This window comes from Hemiscyllium ocellatum, chromosome 29 (assembly GCF_020745735.1).
Source record: "Hemiscyllium ocellatum isolate sHemOce1 chromosome 29, sHemOce1.pat.X.cur, whole genome shotgun sequence".
NCBI classification, from domain to species: Eukaryota; Metazoa; Chordata; class Chondrichthyes; order Orectolobiformes; family Hemiscylliidae; genus Hemiscyllium; species Hemiscyllium ocellatum.
The window spans coordinates 3,943,501-3,962,481 of record NC_083429.1 but is presented as its reverse complement, the minus strand read 5'-3'; the positions used below and the strand labels follow the sequence as shown (position 1 = coordinate 3,962,481).

At 47.0% G+C, this 18,981-nt stretch overlaps 1 pseudogene; it reads left to right on the top strand.

Moving 5' to 3' along the window:
- Positions 1–17,726: 17,726 nt before the first annotated feature.
- On the top strand, positions 17,727–18,630 carry LOC132829499 (cyclic AMP-responsive element-binding protein 1-like; annotated as a pseudogene).
- The last annotated feature ends 351 nt before the right edge of the window (positions 18,631–18,981 follow it).

Here is an 18,981-nt window from a genome sequence, read left to right as displayed (position 1 = left end):
TGGGCAAAGTGTCCTTCCTCAAAGGATGGCTTAAAGAGGAAAGTCACCCCGGGAGGTAACGGCTAGTTTGTCTCTGAGGCTCGCAGACAAGCAACCCGCGCCCCGCCCAAGTGAAACTTTGCAAGTTTCATGGATGATAGGTTATAGTCAGCCGAAATCCGATCAGCATGTTTTTAATTTCAATTTAAGTAAATGTCTAAAATGGAAAGTAACGGCTTTAATAAACCTATAACAAGAAAAATATCGAGGAACCACTTTCACTTAACGCCATATTTAATTGTGATTGTACAAAACAATGACAGGGTTTCATATGTCAGAGAGAGAGAGAGAGATGAGAAAAAGACAGAATTAGAGACGCCAACTGTTGGTGCTGTGTTCACTGAACTAAATGCTAATGCTTTGTGGCGAGATTTGAGTGCGTATTTGTTTGTTAGTGACTGAACCTTTGAGTTTCCGTTCCCTGGAAATCGTGATCCAGGAATGCGTTGAATTTACTTTGCATTTTTGGAATCTACCGTGATTTGGAAGTGTAATGTGTGTCCATATCATTGTGGAACATATATGTTTAATGTTAATTCCTTTTTAAGGAACCAATGATTATGTAATGCACAATTTCTAAATAAAAAGGAATATTAATGAAGTGTCAATCCATCTACGCTTCTAGCAGATCATGACTGCCTTACTGTCAATTCCTAAATCGTCACTTTTTTGTGTTTTCATAAAAGCCAAACTTATGTAATTCCTCCATAGTTTCACTCTAAAGCTACAGATCAAATTCACCACCTTTCAAATCCAGGTGTTTGTCCAGCAACGAAAATTGACTAAAGGAAGTAAAAAATCTGTGATCCTGTAACCAAATTAGGATCAATCTGCGCTCTGCTTTCCTATCAATGCTTACTGAAGAAATTTTAGGATGTAATTAATAAATTAAATTAAGTTCAATCTTATGGTACTGTACAGTCAGATTAATATTTCAGCCTCAGGACAGATTAATTCTGCACCAGGATAAACATGGCAGGCGTCAACTCTTTTCTTTTAAAATGAAGAGTAAGCCTAACATTGAGGAAACCGCTGTAGAGTTCAGAATTTGCTGATACAGACAAATCTGTATCTATTTCTCTTCCTAACTGAGAATTGAAGTTTCAGTTGAACATTATTTTATAAAAAAAATCTTGTAACAAACATAAGAGACTACTGTTAATATCTGGGTGTCTGGATTAGTCATTATGCGTGCATAAGAAGCATTTTATTACCATGAAACGTAGCACACACACCCTGGGACACTCTGGGATTCCCTCTCTCACACTCTAGGATTCTCTCTCTCACTCTATGCCACACTCTGGGATTTCCTCTGGCACACCCTGGGATTCTCTCACACTCTGGCACATTCTGGGATTCCCTCAGGCACAGCCTGACACTCTCTCACATTCTGTCACAGCCTGGCCTCTCTCACGCACACTCTGGGACACACTGGGATGCCCTTACACACTCTGGGACATTCTGTGATTCTCTCTCACACTCGGGGATTCCATTACACAGCATGGTACTCTGGATTATCTCTAACACAGACTGGGGTTCTCTCACACACTCCCTGGGACACTCTGGGATTCCCTTACATACTCTGGGATTCACACTCACACACTCTGGGACAATCTCACACACTCTGAGACATTGATTCTCTCTCACACTCTGGGATTCTCACACAACCTGGGACACTGGGACCCTCTCCCACTCACTCTGGGACCCTCTCCCACACACTCTGGGACACTGATTCCCTTACACACACTGGGATTCTCTCACACACTGGTACACTCGAGGAATCTCTCTTAAATTCGGGGATTCCCTCACACACCAGGGACTCTTGGGACTCTCTCAACATCTCACTCACTCTGCGACTCTCTCTCTCACTGTGGGATTCTCTCACACACACTGGGAATTCTTTACACTGTCTGGGAGACTGTCGCAAACTCTGGGACACATTCACACACTCTGGGACATTCTGGTATTCCCTTACACACTCTGGGATTCACTCACACACTCTGGGACACTCTCACACACTCTCTAGGATTCCCTCTCACACACTCTGGGACTCTGTTGCACACACTCTTGCACAGCCTGGACTCCCTCACACTCACACACACGGGCACAGCCTGAGGCTCACTCACACTCACACACACGGGCACAGCCTGCTATTCACTCACTCACACACACACACACACACACACACCTGGGACCCACTCACACTCATACACTCTGGGACATTCTATCATTCTCTCTTACACTCGGGGATTCCCTTCCACACCATGGGACTCTGGGACTCTTTCACTCATTCTTGGACACTCTCTCATTCACTGTGGGATCCGTTTCACACTCTGGGATTCCCTTACACACTCTGGGTCCCTGGGAGTCTCTCACACACCATGGGACTCTCTGGAATCCCTCACACACTCTGGGATTCACTTACAAACAATCTGGGACATTGGGACCCTCGTCAACACACTCTGGGATTCCCTTACTCAATCTGGGACTCTGGGACTCTCACTCTTTCACACAAACTCTGAGACACTGGGATCGTCTCCCACACACTTTGGGATTCCCTTACATACTCTGGGACCCTCGCCCAAACACTCTGCGACACTCTGGGATTCCCTCACACACTCCGGGACACACTCTCACACTCTGGGACACTCTGATTCCCTCACACATCTGGGATTCGCAAACACACTCTGGGACACTCACACATTCGGGGATTCCCTTACACACTCTGGGACACTGGGACCCTCTCCCACACACTCCAAGTACCCACTCTGGGACACCCTGGCAAGCGCCCTCGCACGGTGGAAAACCTGGCACGCGCCCACGCACGCTGGGACACCTTGACACATGCTCCTGCCCGCCTGGGCAACGTGGCACGTGCCGGCTGAGACGCGCCCTCGCCATCTGGACACCCTGAAATGAGCACTCGCCCGCTGGGACACAATGGAACGCGCCGTCGCCCGCTGGGACATCCTGGGACGCGCCCTCGCACTCTAGTACACACCGGCACGTGCCCTCGCACTCTGGGACACCCTGGCCCGTGTCCTCAGGCCCTGGGACGTGCCCTCCCACCTTGGGACGCGCTCCTCGAACCCTGGGATACATGGCAACGGGGTTGGACGAGGTGGGGGAGGAACAGCGTTGCACGGGGTTGAGGGTAAACGGCATTTCATGGGGTTGGGGGGAAAGCATTGCATGGGGTTGGGGGCGGACGGTGTTGCACGGGATTGGGGGGTCGGTGCTGTAGGGGATTGGGGGTATGGTATTGCAGGAGGTCTGTGGCAGGGAAACAGCATTTCACGGGGTCGGGGAAATGGCTTCGGACGGAGTTCGGTGTGGGTGAGGGGACAGGAGACCCCTGTAAATAGAGGTACATCCCCCAGCCCCTCGAAGCCCCCTGTAAACGCTGACACATTTCCCCCACCCCACCTCTCCCTCGGATCCCTCTGCCAACACTGACACATTCCTTTGGTGTATTAATCCGTTCCTGAAAGTTCATTTAAAGATCCCCACAACCACGATAAATCAGCTTCTCTCAACCTACCACTCACAAGGAAAGCTATTGCCACCTTCTTCAACGGGGTGAAATGACCAATCCAAATCATACCCTTCCATTCCCTACATCAAAGCAGTGACTCCTCTTCAAGCTGACAATCTGGGCCTCCAATCAATCTCTCTGTTCTAAGAATTCACTGAGTAAATATTAAAGAAGTATCCATTATGATTCTGACAGACCACTTTTCAGGGATTCCCCCGAGGGGAAATATGTTATCTCCCTGTGTGGGAGAAAACCTTGCTATTTTGCAAGATGAACATTTTAAATTGAATATTCCCATGTATCAGAACTGCCTACAGAGTTAGCGATGAACAACGGACACCAATTTACACCCAGACATCAATGAGACACAGAAAGCGTCCTTGGTGTTTCAATAGCGCAATCACAGCGCCACAGTCAGGGAAATGAGGGGATTGTTTCTCCCCAAACAATTTTAGCAACACACACAGAACTATACCATTTAGTACCAGGAGCCTGACTGCAGCTTAATAACATTCTTTGGTCTGATTAAGAGTTTGTGGGTGGCACGGTGGCAAGCACTGCTGCCTCACAGCGCCAGAGACCCGGGTTCATTTCCCGCCTCAGGCGACTGACTGTGTGAATTTTGCACGTTCTCCCTGTGTCTGCGTGGGTTTCCTCCCACGTCCAAAGATGTGCAGGTCGGGTGAATTGGCCATGCTGAATTGGCCGTAGTGTTTGAGGTAGGAGAATGGGTCTGTGTGGGTTGCTCTTCGATGGGTTGGTGTGGACTTATTGGGCTGAACGGCCTGTTTCCACACTCTAAGTAATCTAATCAAAGGCAAAACATTATCTCTGCTTCTCTCTCTACATTAGCTGCCAGTCTGTTTCAAATTTCCAGCAGCCACAGCATTTGTGTTCATTTTAGTAACATTATCGTTAACTTTTCAAAACTCACCCAGTTTCTGCAACATCTTTTGATCCACTTAGTACTGTAAGCATTGCAAATTATTCTCTGGAATGTAGTCAGTGATTCCGTTATTGAGGTGGAAATGATCACAGATTCCCAGGTGTTTGAGTGAAGTCATTTCGCATTATCTCAGTCACTCAGGCTGCTCTCCATTTCTGAGACTGTGACCTATCAGAGTAAAAGAAGACAGCAATAACCCAGGGAAATCCTCAGCCAGAAGCAGAAAGACACAAAAGACACGAGTCACTGTTTGGGTTTGAAATTAAATTGATGTAATTTTAATAAGTGCATTATTGAAATAACGTATAGTTATAGAGCTGGAGGCAGATAAGCAGTGAAGAGAAAGGGGGAGCTTAGATTTATGAATAGTTGGTTAATATTCACTTTTCGAGTAAAAAATAAATTGATGCTATTTTCTTTAAATAGTGGAATTTGAGAATTCTCGGTCACTCAGACTTTAACAGATTACATGGTGAGGTGAATTTTTCTGGGTGTTTGGTTTAATTAACAGAGGGGTTCATCGTCATGTTGCAACAAAAGAAACACGACAAAGAACAGTACAGCACAGTAACAGGCCCTTCAGCCCATAATGTTGTGCTGAATGTGACACCAAATTAAACTCATCCTTTCTGCCTATCTTTGTTCCATGTCCTTGCATATTCACATGCTTACCCAAAAACCCCTTAAACACCACTCTCATATCTGCGTCCTCCACCATCCCTGGCAGCATGTTCCAGATTCCTACCACATTCTGTGGAAACCATATTACCCCTCACATCTCCTTTGATCGCTCCCCCTCTCACCTTAAATGCACATTATCTAGTAAAGATATTTCAACTCTGGGTAAAACATTTTGACCGTCAACCCTGTGCATCTCATGATGCTGCGCTGACTGTCCCTAATTAGGTCATTCTTTTCCAAATGCGCATATATCCTATCCATAAGAATTCTGTCCAAAGCTTCCCAACCTCTGAGGTGAGACTCACCGGGCTATAATTTCCTGGATTGTCCCTATTTCTTTTTTTAAGAGAGGAATACCATCAGCTACTCACCAGTCCTCTGCAATCTTTCCAGTGGCTAGCGAGGATTCAAAATCTTGGCCAACACCGCAAAAATCTCCTGTCTTGCCTTTCTCAATAACCTGAGGTAGCTACGATCGGGCCCTCGGGATTAATCCACTTTAATGCTCTTCAACAAATCTCACGCTTCTTTCTCGACCACAAAAATGCTGAGCACATTAGCATGCTCCACACAAATCTCATTATCCTCTATATCCTTTATCCTGTGTGAATGCAGATGCAAAGTAATTATTTATGATCTCGTCCACTTTCACTGACTTCAAGCACAAATTCCTTCCTTTAGGCTTGGCTGGCCCGACCTTCTTCCTAGTGATGTGGAAGCTGTGGAAAGGGTTCAGAGGAGATTTACTGGGATATTGCCTGGAATGAAATGAAGGTCTTACAAGGGAAGGCTGAGGAATTGGCAGCTGTTTTAGTTGGAAAGAAGAAGGTCGAGAGGTGACTTAATTGCCTGCAACAGTAGCAGAACCGCCGACGCAATGGGCATTTAAATAGGCATTGGACATACATATGGGTAATATTGGAAGTGTGTAGGTTAGATAGGCATCAGATTTATTTCACAGGTCGGTGCAATATTGAGGGCCAAAAGGCCTGTACTGTGCTGTAACGATCCATGTTCATATCCTCTTGTGGGTGATTCTCTCCAGAACAATTTGGGATTCACTTTAACCCTAATTGCTAAGGTCATGGCCCCTCCTTGCTCTACTCATTCCCTGTTCAGGTTCCTTCCAGCTTTTGTTTTTTACATTCGTCACATGCCATGTCCAATTCGAGATTTCCAAACCTTCCATAGGTTTGTTTTTTCCCCTTTTGACTAAATTCCCAGCCTCCTTTGTTATCCAAGGAGCCCTTACATTGCCAGCCTTATCCCTCCTCTCTCCTGGAACATGCTGCTCGTGAACTCCAATCAGAAGGACTCTACCTAACTCCCACGTGTCCAATGTGGCATTGTCTGATGACAGCTCCTCCCAATTAAAACTCCCAAGCTCCTGCCTAATACTGACATTATTTGCAATCCCACAAATTAGAAACATCCCATTTATTCGTAGCTGCCTTAAATAATTCTTAAGTTGTGATTACTGATTCCAAAATGGTCTCCCACTGAAAGGTCAGTCACCTGGCCAGGCTCATTCAGCAATATAAGGTCCAGTATGGCCCCTCCCCCTCCTTTACATTACTATTTCAAAAAAACCTTCTTGGGTGCACTTAACAAACTCTGCACTGTATCAGCCTCTTGCCCTAAAGTAGTGCCAACAAATGGTGGGAAAGTTAAAGTCATATTGAGAACTCTGTTGTTAATGCCCCTTGCCATAATCTGCCGAGATATTTGTCCCTCGAGGTATCATTGGCAGATTGAGTATCCTATAGTATAATCCCATAAACTGCATCCTTCTTATACACGTTGCCTCAGTGGACGAGCCCCTCCAGTATGTTCTGAGTGCAGATGTAACATTCAACCTCTTTTACCCTCCTCTCCATCTTGTCTGAAACAATGAAATCCTGGAATATTGAGCAGCCAGTCCTGTCCTGTCCCAAACCCAATCTCTGGAATGGCCACAATATCGGATCTGAGCTGGTCTACCTTAGCTATGTTGCGCGTTGTGTTGAAATTAACACAATCAGCACATTCGTACTGTGGTGTTCATTTCTCTGTATTTCCTTTCTGATTGACTAGTTTACATGTTCCGACCAAGCTCCCCCCCCCCCCCCCCCCCACACCCTACTCGACGTGCTGTCCTGATGCTGTGGTTCCCAAGACTTTGTCATTCTAGGTTAATGCTGAAAATATGTTGCTGGAAAAGCGCAGCAGGTCAGGGAGCATCCAAGGAGCAGGAGAATCGACGTTTCGCGCATGAACCGTTCTTCAGGAATTCCTGAAGGAGGGCTCATGCTCGAAACGTCGATTCTCCTGCTCCTTGGATGCTGCCTGACCTGCTGCGCTTTTCCAGCAACACATTTTCAGGTCTGATCTCCAGCATCTGCAGTCCTCACTTTCTCCCATTCTAGGTTAAACCCTTCCCTTGTAGCAGAAGCGAGCCTTCCTGTGAGGATATTGGTTCCCCTCTAGTTCAGGTCACCCCTGCTCCAGAAGAGGTGCCAAAGATCCAAGATCCTGTAACCCTGCCCCTGTACCAGCTCTTCAGTCATGCATTAATCTCTGCTATTTCAAGTCTTATCTCACAAGCACATGAGACTGGTGGTAATGCAGCGATTACTAGCCTCAAGGTCCTACATTTCAGTCGTTCCCTACTTCCTGTACTTACTCCTCAGGAGCTCATCCCTCTTTCTATCTGTGTTGTGGGTAGCAATGAGCACCATGACCTCTGGGCTCCCATTCTCCCAATTCAGAATTTCATGAAAATGCTCAGAGATATCCTTGACCCAGGCATCAGGGAGACAACACCCCATCCCGGAGTCTTGGACGCAGCCACCGTAACACCTGTCTATGCCCCCAACTAATGGTTCTCCTCTCATCTTCGCTCCCTTGGATTTTGCCCGACCTTGTTCTACAGCAGGTTCAGTTATAGAGTAATAGAGTCCTACAGCACAGAGAGAGGCCCTAGGAGCAGACTGATCCTGGCAACCATAATGTCCATCCATGGCAACCCCATTTCCCTCCCCATGCCCCATATCGTTCTAATCCTTTCCTATCCATGTATTTGTCCAAATGATTTTTAAATGTTCTTAATGTACCTGCCTCAGCCACTTCCACTGACAGCTCATTCCGTAGGCGAATCAGCATCTGTGTAAAAAAATTGCTGCTAACGTTCCCTTTTATTCTTTCCCCTCTAACCTAAAAGGGATGCCCTCTAGTCCTCGATTCTTCAACCCTGGGAAAACGACTGAATGCATTCACCCGATCCATTCCTCTCATGATCATATACATTTCTATAAGATCTCCCTTATGTCGCCTGTGCTCTGAAGAAAAATGTTCCAGCTTGTCCAACCTCTCCCGATAACTCAGGCCATTGAGTTGTGGTGCTATAGACCTGGCTACCGCTGTGCTACTCCCCTGAGAGGTTATCCCCAACAATACACCTGCTCTCTCTCCTTTAACATCCCGTAGCCAACCCCTGTATGCTCCTTAGTGGGTCCTGCTGTTACTCCAACCCAACCATGCGGACACCCACCTACCTGATGGAACCTGGATGTTTGGACAGGACAAGATCATGGGTGTATTTAAACGCAATGAATGGAAATCTGAAATTACATTTGGACTGAATGTAATGTAGAGCAGTGTGAAATGGAGGTGGATGATATACGTGACTTGCTGCAAGGATACTGACAGTAGAATCTGAGGTGATCACGAGTATATGGAGGTAGAATGTGGGAGACAAGCGGGGACTGTACTGGAATAGTCACGGTGAGAGGGAACAAATGCTGTATGGAGAGTTTCAGCAGCTGACTGACTGACACGGAGGTGAGACATCGGAAACTGAGCAAGTGGCCACCATCTAATAGGACAGAGAAACTGATCCATCAGCCTGAAACTGACTGACCACGTGGCTGTCAATGAATCCAATACAAGTGAATGGAAACATTGCTCAGAGCATGTTTCTGTAACATTCAACAAAACCAGGAAATGGAAAGTGAATAATGAGCTGAAAACACAGTTCTGTTAGAGTCAATATCATTCAATGTTCACTCAATGAATATCCTTACCTGCAGAAAGGAATCTCCCAGAATCACAGCAGAAAGAGAAAACAAGCTTAGCAGAGACGGAATGAAGCCACCACCTGCATCAAAACAGCTCAGAACAAAGAGGCTGAATTCTCAACAAACTGACAAGCAATCCAGATACTTTCAGAGTTACAGATCGAGTTCAGAATTATTCAGGAAACAGACTTACCAGATACACTAGTCAGTGATGTGTGCCAAAATGCATGTAAGGCCCCAGGTGGAATAGCATGGTGATGTTTCGTTTTTTCTTTGAGAAATGATTCTTTGTTTTCGCTCAGAAGAGCAGATGTGGAGTTCCCTGATCACTAGATTTACAGACAAAGGAAACCTGATCAAGGACTCACAGGTCAATTACACTGTTAGTGACAGCCCATCGCACACAACAACAACAGCCTGTTACACAGAGAACAGAACAGATTCTAGTTTAACAGAGACACTCTCACAATGAACATCTGCTGCTTTAATAAAAATGTTGCCTCTTTGAAGAAAAGGAACATATCACCAATGCAGCCAGACTTTTAAACTGCCCAAGAGAACTGCGGAGATTTTAACCAATTCAGTGTTCACTGTTTCTATGTATTTTGAAGCTATTTTGAGCAGTGTATGTATCGTGAGTCGGTGTGGACTTGCTGGACTAAGGGCCAGTTTCCACACTGGAGGGATTCTATTCAATACAATTGTCAACCTGTCCCACTGCAGGTTGGGTAAGGCCCGAGGGGACTCTGTACCGGGCAGGGGCTGTGTCTCACAGCAGGATAGGTAAGGCCCGAGGGGAGTCTGTATGGGGCAGGGGCTGTGTCCCACAGCAGGATGGGTAAGGCCCGAGGGGACTCTGTACCGGGTAGGGGTTCTGTCCCACAGTAGGATGGGTAAGGCCCGAGGGGACTCTGTACCGGGTAGGGGTTCTGTCCCACAGCAGGATGGGTAAGGCCCGAGGGGACTCTGTACCGGGCAGGGGCTGTGTCCCACATCAAGATGGGTAAGGTCCGAGGGGAGTCTGTACCGCGAGGGGCTGTGTCCCACAGCAGGATGGGTAAGGCCCAAGGGGAGTCTGTACCGGGAGCGGTTGTGTCCCATTGCAGGGTGGGGAAGGCCCGAGGGGAGCTGAAAGTGTGTTGCTGGAAAAGCGCAACAGGTCAGGCAGCATCCAAGGAGCAGGAGATACGACGTTTTGTGCATAAGCCCTTCTTCAGGAATGAGAAAAGTGTGTCCAGCAGGCTAAGATAAAAGGTAGGGAGGAGGGACTTTGGGGAAGGGCGTTGGAGATGCGATAGGTGGAAGGAGGTCAAGGTGAGGGTGATAGGCCGGAATGCGGTGGGGGGGAGAGGTCAGGAAGAAGATTGCAGGTTAGGAAGGCGGCGCTGTGTTCGAGGGATTTGACTGAGACAAGGTGGGGGAGCGGAAATGAGGAAACTGGAGGGAGCCTGTTCTGGGGAATGGTCGCGTCCCACAGCAGGATGGGCAAGGCCTTGGACAAGTCTGGACCCGGGAGAGGTAATGTACGAGGGAAATCTGTACAGGGGAAGCGCTGTGTCCCACATTAGGGTGGGTGAGGCCAGACGGGAATATGTACAGGGGAGAATGTGTGTCCCACAGCAAGATGGGTAAGGCCCGAGGGGAGTCTGTACTGGGGACAGGTTGTGTCCCACAGCAGGATATGTAAGGCCCCAGGAGAGATTGCACCAGGTAGGGGTTGTGTCCCACAGAAGGATGAGTAAGACCCGAGGGGACTTTGTATTCATGTTGTTGTGTCTCTCAGCAGGAATGGATAAGGCCTGAGGTGAGTCTGTACAGGAGAGGGGTTGTGTCCCACAACAGGATGGGTAAGGCCTGAGGAGAGTTGTACGTGGAGGGATTGTGTACCAAGCAGGATGCGTAAGGCCCGAGGGCAGATTACACCAGGGAGGGATGAGTCCCACTGCAGGATGGCTAAGGCCCAAGGGGAGTCTGTTACTCGGAGGTTTGTGTCCCACAGCAGGACAGATAAGGCTCAAGGCTAGACTGTACCGGAGAGGGGTTGTGTCCCACTGCGGGATGGTTAAGGCCAGGTGGTAATCTGCACCGGGGAGGGCATGTACCCAAAAGCAAGATGGGTAAGGCTCAAGGGTAGACTGTACTGGGGAGGGTATGCATACAAAAGCAAGATGGGTAAGGCCTGAGGGCAGTCTGTACTGGGGATGGAATGTGTTCCATTGCAGGATGGGTAAGGTCAGAGGGAAATCTGTACCCAAGTGGGATTGTGTCCAACAGCAGGGTGGGTAAAGCTCAAGATTAGACTTTACCAGGGAGGAGTTCAGTCCCACAGCAGGATGGGTAAAGCCTCAGGGGAGTCTGTATGAGGGAGGGGTTGTGCCCCATTGCAGAAGGGGTAAGGCCCGAGGCGACGCTCTACCGGGGAATGGTTGTGTCCCAAAGCAGGATGGATCAGGCTGGAGGGGTAGAGGGAACCGGGGAGGGGTTGTGTCCCACAGCACGATTGGTAAGACCTGAGGGGAGTCTGTGCCAAAGAGGGTCTCTGTCCAAAAGCACGATGAGTAAGGACCCAGGGGAGCCTTACTGGGGAGGGGTTCGGTCACACAGCAGGATGGGAAAGCCCCGTCAAGAGTCTGCACCAAAGTGGGGTTGTGTCTCACAGTAGGATTGGTAAGGACTGAAGGGAGTCTGTACCGGGGAGGGGTTGTGTCCCACATCAGGATGGGTAAGGACCAAGGGGAGTCTGTACCGGGGTAGGGATTGTCTCCCAAAGCAGGATGGGTAAGGACCGAGGGGAGTTGTACCAAGTCGGGTCTTGTCTCTCAGCAGGATGTGTGAGGCCCAAGGGTAGTCTGTACTGGAGAAGGGATGTGTCCCACAGCAGGATGGGTAAGGGCCGAGGGGAGATTGCACCAGGGAGAGGTTGGGTACCACAGCAGGTTGGGTAAGGCCCGTTGAGAATCTGTACCGGGGAGGGGTTGTGTCCCAATCAGAATGGGTAGAGCACGAGGACAGTCCAACCTGTGGAGGGGTTGTGTCCCACAGCAGCATGTGTCAGGCCCGAGGAGAGTCTGTACTGGGGAGGGGTTACGTCCAACAGCAGGATGGGTACGGCCCGTTGAGAGTCTGTAACCAAGTGGGGATTTGACTCACAGCAGGGTGGGTGAGGCCAGAGGCTAGTCTGTACCAGGGAGGGTATGCGTACCAAAGCAGGACGGGTAGGACTCAAGGGTAGACTGAACCGGGGAGTGTTCGGTCTCACAGCAGGATGGGCAAGGCCTGAGGACAGTCTGTACCAGGGAGGGGATGTGTCCCACAGCAAGATGGGTGAGGCCCGAGGGGAGTCTGTACCGGTGAGGGGTTGGGTCGCACAGCAGAATGGGTAAGGCTCAAGATCAGACTTTACTGGGGAGGAGTTCGGTCCAACAGCAGGATGGGTAAAGCATCAGGGAATCTGTATCATGGAGAGGATGTGTCCCACAGCAGGATGGCTAAGGCCCGAGGGGAGTCTGTACCGGGGAGGAGTTCGATTCCACAGCAGAATGGGTAAGGTCCGAGAGCTATCTGTACCGGTGAGCGATTGTGTCCCACTTCAGGATGAATAAGGGCCGAGGCGAGTCTGCACCGGGGAGGGGTTGTGTCCCACAGCAGGATGAGTAAGACCTGAAGAGTGACCATGAGCAAAGATTTACTTAGGGAGGTGAGGGGCAACATTTTCCACAGAGGACGGTTCATAGATGGAATGGTCTGCCAGTGGCACATGGGAGAAACAAGAACAATTACGACATTGAAAAGACATTTGGGCAGGAATATGGAGAGGAGAAGGTTTGAAGGACCATGGGCGAAATGCAGGGAAATGCAGCTCATTCAGTTCAGGAAACCTGGTCAGCATTGATGACTGAGGCCAGAGAGTCATGCAGCACAGAAACAGACCTTAAGTCTTGGGTTATTGGTGGAGTGGACTATCGTGACAAGGCATGTTGTTGAGACTGAAGTAAGTTAGAGAGATATGGATGGCAGTCTGGACTGGAGCAGATTTCAAATGTGTGATGTGAGTGGTGAGAGGGGAGGAAAGTACAGAGATGAGAACTGTTTTTGGCATTAGAATGATTGAAGACACTGTATCTATGGCTTGTCTTGTGGATCAGTATGGGAGAGGGAACACAGAACAGACCATTCCCAGACAGCATTCCCACCCTCTCGTGGGAGGCCTGCTTTCCACTCTTTTATACTGATGCTCACTAAGACAGCACAGGCCTGTAGTGATAACTGTGACACTCCCGATGTTGCCTTAGTACAACAAAACTTGCAGTAAAAGCAGTGACTGAACCTGGATTGTATCTATACTGTGCTCCCCTCCAGCACTATAGCTATGTCATGTCCTATTAGCTCATGTTTGGAGTCCTCTCATTGCTCTCTGCTCTGTTCACTGAGAGTGATCTTACCTCACTGCAGGATTTATTGAAGACTCCAGATCTCCCTGCCCTGTGTCTCTCTGGCTGACAAACCATCTTTAATAAGGGATGGATGGGACACCCAGCAGCTGGGAAGTCTATTAGGTCAGGACCTTGCTGAATACCTACAGACAGATAGACAAAATGGGAAATTAGACTGATGCAGTGAGGGCTACACATGTCCCACAGAAATCTGGAACATCCCAGTCTCCATCGTCTCTCTGGAGTGGAGAATTCTGTTTGCTCAGGATCTCGAGTAGCTGCAAGAGCGAGGGACACTGACAGAGGCAACAATTAGACCCACACAGTGAGGGATACCACATGGAGAGATACTGAGTGATATCACCAGAGTGCAAGATCAAACAACTGGGCAGGAAGAAAGGGTTTTGGTTCATGTTGCACTGGGATGCGCAACCTGTGAGCAGGCAAAGTGATAGCCTAGTGGTATTATGTCAGACAATTTGTCCGGAAACTCAATAAATGTGCTCTGGACATAGGTTTAAATCCCACAATTGCAAATGATTGAATGTGAATTAAATGCTTTAACAAACATGTAATTAAAACCTGTAAGTGAGTATTAAATAATTGTTGATGTCAAGAAAAATCCACCGGGTGCATTCATGTCTTTAGTGAAGTAATCCAAAGTGTGTGTTTCCTCCGATTGTCCTCGACCCCGATAGCCCCACCATCCTGCACATTGACCTTCTCAAGATGGCGGATCTGAGGCCCGCGCTCCCTCTTTCCTCAAACAAATGGCGGCCGTGACCCTGGGCCACTTTCTTGACAGAGACTACCATCTCCTTAACCGGGCCTGGTGGGTATTTTTCGGGTTTTTTTCATCTATATCCGCGTCTTGTGAATTGTCTCCACTCCTTTCTCCCAGCGAGTTTTCCACAGGACGCTCTCTGAACCCGATCATAGCCGCACCCGGAAAAAGCTACTCCATGCCTCGCTGTGTCGTGGTTAATGTGACACTGCGCATGCTCTTCATAGAAAACAAACTGCGCGTGCGTCGGAGTTTATCAGTGAGTTTATAGAGAATATTCATGACTGCATAGAATCACGGGGGAAATATTAGACATTAACAATTGCTGTGTCGCGTTACAGTCATTGAGATGGTTAATATGCAAATAGATTGTTCCGTCCAACTTAACCATACTGGCCAGGTATGTAAATTACCAATCGTTCTGGGAGTTTGAAAATAAGTTGTTACTCGAGTTGTGTAAATCGATGGAAAATCCATCCATTGTCAGATTTACGTCTTAACTATTTCTTTAAAACCTCACATTGTTTCATGAGAGGGGTTTAATGCTCCACTATGTCATGACAATGATCAATCCTGCAAAGCAGTTTTACTTCTGACCAATCCTGAAGCGTTCACTCCCGAGAATGCATTGGCCCTGCTCCTCACTCACTCTGGTTGGAGGACCGGCCGCTGCTCGGTCCTCCAGTTTCGCCCTTTCCTCCCAATTGCAGAGTTGATTCAGGTGCGACTCAGCAGCTGAGCAACAGAAACATTCAGGGACAAGGGAAGTTGGAATCGATGCCTTGTGATGTAGGGAAAATATCCCGAAGTTTGGACCGAGAGGCTGGCATTCAGTTCACAGATGGTGCAGGTGTGTGTAAAAACAATCGAACAGGTTCATGAGGGAAATAAGGGAAGTCAGGAAACGACTAAAAACAATAGAAAACGTATGCAATGTGGTGGTGCTCTCAATACTCAGATGATTTTAGTCTTAACCAAGTATGTCAGGATCCCAATACAGTCTGCTCCACTCCTCCTTGTGCACATATACCACGATTGTGGGGTAAAGTGTTGTGGTGGAATATAAAGGTGCTTATCCGCAACTCCCTTGGTTTTGGAGTTGAAAATGGGTGAGAAAGAGTAGGGTTTTGTATGGAGTTACCTGTTCCCCTCCTGTTGCAACATCTCATTATTGCCCTGACTATACCTCGTACATGTTTGGTAGAGATCACTGTCATTTCATAAGCCCACAATGCAAGACCAGTCATTCTGTTTAAGACAGCAGAAATCTCTTTTAGCACAATAGGCATGACATGCCTGGACCTGTTGCAATGCTTCAAACTCCACAAGGCAGCCATACTCTCTATGACAGACAGACTCATCTTGGAACCTCCTCTGTCCTTAAGACTTTATGCACTGCTTGCGATCTTCCCTTTCCCCTTTGTACGTTCCCTTTCCAACCCAACCCACCTGCATCACTCCACAGTTGGAGCTGTCAAGGGCAGATGTCTGTGAAATAGCCTCAGTAACCTTCTCTATCTTCCTTTTAAGATGTATTTTAAAGTCTTTTTCTTTAATCAATGTTTTGATTATCCATGAAGCACCTTAGGAGATTTGCCATTGTGAAATTTCCATGCAATGCAAGTAGTTGTTGTTATTGCCATACATTAGGAGAAACAGGAATGATGCAGTCAAAATAATAACGAGAAAGTCACTGTAGTGTGTAGGCCACCAAATAATTACATCACATTGTCATAGGCAATGAACAAGTAAATAACTAATGCCTGTAAAAATAGTAGAGATATTATCGTGAGTGATTCTAATCTACATGTATATTAGTCAAACCAGCTCAGTCAGGGTAGCCTTGAGGAGTTCATTAAATGTATCCATGATAGCTTTCTTGAACAGTATGAAATGGAACTGAAAAGGGAGCAAGATATCCAAGATCTGGCCCGGTGCAATGAGGCAGGAATAATTAATGACTTAAGAGCTCGGGATCCCCTGGGAAGAAGCGATCACCGTATGGTTGGATTAGAATACATATGGAGAGTGTGAAAATAAAATCTAATAACTGGGTCATGGGCTTGAACACTGGGAACTACAAGAGAATGAGAGAGAATCTGGATAAAGTAGACAGTAAACAAAAATTTTATGGTGGGAAGTTGATGAGCAATTGAAGATTTTCAAAGCCATTTTACAAAGTGCTCAGCAAATGTATATTCCAGTGAAAAGGAAGGACTGCATGAAAAGGCATACTCGGCAATGGGTGTCTGAGGAAAGTGATCAAATTAGACCATAAGACATAGGAGTGGAAGTAAGGCCATTCGGCCCATCGAGTCCACTCCGCCATTTAACAATGGCTGGCGGGCATTTCAACTTCACTTACCCGCATTCTCCCTGTAGCCCTTCAATCCTTGTGGCATCAAGAATTTATCAATCTCAGCCTTGAAGATATTCAGCATCCCAGCCTCCACTGTACTCCGTGGCAATGAATTCCAAGGCCCACCACTCTCTGGCTGAAGAAATGTCTCCGCAGTTCTCTTTTGAATTTAAACATTTTAATTCTAAGGCTGTGCCCACTGGTCCTGGTCTCCTCGCCTCATGGAAACAATTTCCTAGCGTCCACGCTTTCTCTGCCATGTATTATCTTGTAAGTTTCTATTAGATTTTGCTGTAACCTTCTAAACTCCAATGAATACAATCCCAGGATCCTCAGCCATTCCTCGTAGGTTAGAACTACCATTCCAGGGATCATCCGTGTGAATCTCCGGTGGACACGGTGCAGTGCCAGTATGTCCTTCCTGACGTGTGGGGACCAAGACTGGACACAGTACTCCAAATGGGGCTTAACCAGAGCTTTTTAAAGTCTCAGTAGCACATCGCTGCTTTTATATTCCAACTATCTTGAGATAAATTGCAACATTGCATTCGCTTTCTTAATCACGGATTCAACCTGCGCTTTTACCTTGAGAGAATCCTCGACTAGCACTCCTAGATTCCTTTGTACTTTGGCTTTATGAATTTTCTCGTTAAAAAATAGTCCATGCTGGTATTCTTTTTTCCAATGTGCAAGACCTCGCATTTGCTCACAAGGAATTTCATCAGCCATTTCCTGCATCACTCTCCCGAACTGTTTAGATCCTTTTCCAGTCTCCCCACTTCCTCAGTACTACTTGTCTGTCCACCTAACTTCGTATCATCAGCAAACTTCGTTAGAATGCCACCAGTCCCTTCAACTAGATAATTAATATATAATGTGACCATGCAGGTAACCATGCCTGGGATCCAATCAACAACAAGTCTAGCAGTAACTTCAGTGCAATTGCCGAATGGGCAGACTGTTCAAGTCCAAGGAGTTACCAAGCAGCTCAGTCCTCAGTCATACAGTCCCCTCAAGTTCGGACTGTTCGGATCTCAACTATACCTGAAAATGAGGACTCTCAGGAATCTGTGGAAAGCATGACTGACTCTCAGAAACGTAGAGAAATTCTATCAAGACGGCCTTCATACAGGAAAATCCGAAATGAACTTTCTTCTAATGCCCCCAGTCTGCCAAGAAATCGATGAGGAGAAATCAGAAGAAGAGTCTGTCTCAACCGTTACGACAATGACGATGCAGACGCCCATCTATCAGACGAGCAGTGGACAATACCTTGCTATCACACGGGGGAGAAATTCAGCTGGCCAACAATGGAACAGATGGGGTGCAATGACTCCAGACACTAACAATGACTAATGCAGCTAGAGCCAAGTTTGGAGCAGCCATTACACAGTATGCACAGAGCCCTGGTGGTCAGCAAATCTTTGTGCCGGGCAGCCAAGTGCTTGTACAAGGCGTGGCTGGAGATGTCCAAACATATCAGATCCGTACAACTCCCAACTCCACTACTGGACAGGGAATGGTTATGTCATCTTCACCAATTCTGCAAAGCCAGCACCAGAATGCTGAAGAAACCATTCGTAAACCTGAAATTCGCCTCATGAAAAACAGTGAAGCAGCTCGAGAGTGCTGTCGCAAGAAGAAAGAGTATGTGAAATGCTTGGAGAATCGGGTTGCTGTTCTGGAAAATCAAAATGAAAGAGATGGCGTACAAAATGTCCAAAACCAGCATGATATTAGAATTGGGAAAACGTTAAAGGTCAACCGAAAGCCACAAAAGAGTTATAACGAAAAGTAATATAGAACATGAGAAAAATAAACTAGCACAGACTATAAAGACAGAGAGCAAAAGTTTATATGAATATATATAATGAGAAAAGAATGGCTAAAGTAAATGTTGGTCCTTTGGAAAATGAGAAGAAGCATTTAATTATGGGATATCACAGTGGAAGATACTAATATCTTTCCAGTAACTAGCAAAGAGACAAAGGTAGGTGAGGATTTGGAAACTATCATTATTACAGAACAGCTAGTTGGAATTAATTGAGCTAACAATAGAAAAGTCTCCTGACCTTGATGGAATGAATCATAGGTTATTAAAAGAGATGCCAGGAAAAATAGCAAATGCACTGGCGATAATTTCCCAAAA